This window comes from Marmota marmota, unplaced genomic scaffold (assembly GCF_001458135.2).
Source record: "Marmota marmota marmota unplaced genomic scaffold, marMar, whole genome shotgun sequence".
Lineage (NCBI taxonomy): Eukaryota > Metazoa > Chordata > Mammalia > Rodentia > Sciuridae > Marmota > Marmota marmota.
This window is the reverse complement of record NW_026000076.1, coordinates 1,695,429-1,697,686: the sequence shown is the minus strand read 5'-3', so window position 1 is coordinate 1,697,686 and position 2,258 is coordinate 1,695,429.

Below are 2,258 nucleotides of genomic sequence, written 5' to 3'. Positions count from 1 at the left end.
GATACTACATTGAGGCTTAGAAGATTAAGAATAAGCACACAAAGTGACTTTGTGTACTTCAATAATTTCTGTCCTCAGAAACAAAGATACCTCTTGGCTGCTTCAATGCAACCTGAAATTCTGTAAGTAGCTCAGAGGGAAAATTAAACCAACATTAGAGTGTACTGTCACCATCACTTTCTGTTCTTTCTTCATTTATCAAGTACTTTATCAATGTAATGTTATCACATTTACTATGTATGTCATACCAACAATTTTTAAAAAGATTACTTGCTTTTCCTTGAATTTAAGGCTAAAACAATGATCACGGTCAGATAAATTTCTATACAATGATGTCAATCAATTTGTTCAAGGAAAGATTTGATTTTAAAAACAGTCTTATGATTCATTCTGATTCAACACAAAAATGAACTTTGGCCAACCAGTAGGATTAACTGAGACATCCATGCTCCAGTGTATTCCCCTAGGTTTAATGTATTTTTCCTCACTGCATTATATTTTAATGATCAATTTCATGCTCTTTCATGGTATTTTAGCTCATGAATCATAGGTATTACTTGGAGGGGAAAGGAATTGTATATGATAAAAGATGTTACTGATTAACACAAAAGCTGAAAGAGTTTGAATAGCATCATTCCAGATTGTAAGTACCACCAGGCCAACTGGCCACAGACTAAGATTAGACTAGGCTGAGTGCAGTGGGATGGCTTAGACTTCTTAAACATTCTTGCATGAAACAACATATGAAATTAAAATGGACATTTACTATTTCAGTAGCATCTTTTTATTATGAAGAATGTGGGTAAGAATTAAATTCAAAGGCAATTTGAAGAGATATTGAGAAAGAAATCAAACACATAACACTGTGAAATCAGTACTGCCTGAAAGCTGTTGTAAATTTGATATTTGACTTGCCTTTTAAAAAAAAAAGAATTAAATAAAAGTCACAAGGACCAAAAAGGACTATAACCTAAATCAAATATGGTATCTTTTCTCCTGTACAAACACGAATATTTCAGTAAATAAATCATATTAATTTTTAAAAAGTAAACAACCCACAAGAGAAATCACAAGCAAACTAACTAAAGATGTTAACATAATATACTTTGGCTTTTGTTATCAAAATGGATTTTTCAAATCAAGGTATGGAGTTAGGAGTAAATGCTGCTATCTTTCTCCTAAAAGAGGACAAAGTTTCTCTCATCAATGACAGAGGCAAAATGTGGCAAAAACAGCTACTCTGCAAACAGGTGGTTTAAAACTTTTATTTAAGCCACCAAAAGAACAGAGGAAAGGAAAACTGTATTTCTAAACACACAACACACACACACACACATACACACACATACAGAGAGAGAGAGAGAAAGAGAGAGAGAGAGAGAGAGAGAGCGCAAATATTCTACCAGAGTAAGAAACTCAAGGAAAAACCCCAAAACAAAGCAAATCAAAACAGGAAAAAGGAGTTTGCCTTAGATCAGAAATGCTGGCCTTGGCTTAGTATGTCTAAAATCACTATTTATAATTAAATTCTTCTCAATGGCATAAATTAAGGTACTAGAAAGAATTCACTTGAAAAGGCCATGTCATTTCAGATAGGACCTTATTTACAGAAAGAAAGGTGACATGTTTACAGAAATGAAGTGCAAAAGGAAATAAAAAACTGTTGAGAGTAAAGTACAGTTTATTTATGTTCTTCTGAGGGCTCTGCATTTTTTATGTTCTCAATACTTTGTTCCATTCTCCGCTAGGTTAAATTATTTCATAAACAGGGATACGAAAGCTAAGGGAGGCTGCCAAAGCTGACAAGAGTTTTTACTTTCATACTCCATCTTTGCAAAGAGCAGCATTCAGCTACTGGAGTTGGAGGCTGTGGGCAGGTGTCCCAAAAGGACTTACAGGGGCAAATGGTAGGTACCCAGCAGAAAGCATGGGAAAGAGGTACTTCTGTCCCCTATAGCCCACCCCTCTGAACTCCAGAGCTTCTTCAACCACTGCTGCTCAGGACAGGTCCAGACAGGCTTTCTGAAATCGCCTGCGAAGTAAACAGGAAGATCCCACCAAAAGGCACACCCTGCGGTCACGGAAAGTCCTCCACTTGTCCCGCCTGCCCACGCGGGGCCCTGGCTCCGCGATCCTCCGCCTCCCCCGCAGATCTCCAGCCGAGGCAAAGTTTCCCGCGTATCCCACTCGCGGGCGCGGCGCCCACGGAGGCCTGGGGTTGAGACCAGCCGGCCCCCCACCCGCCCCGGGCGAGCCGG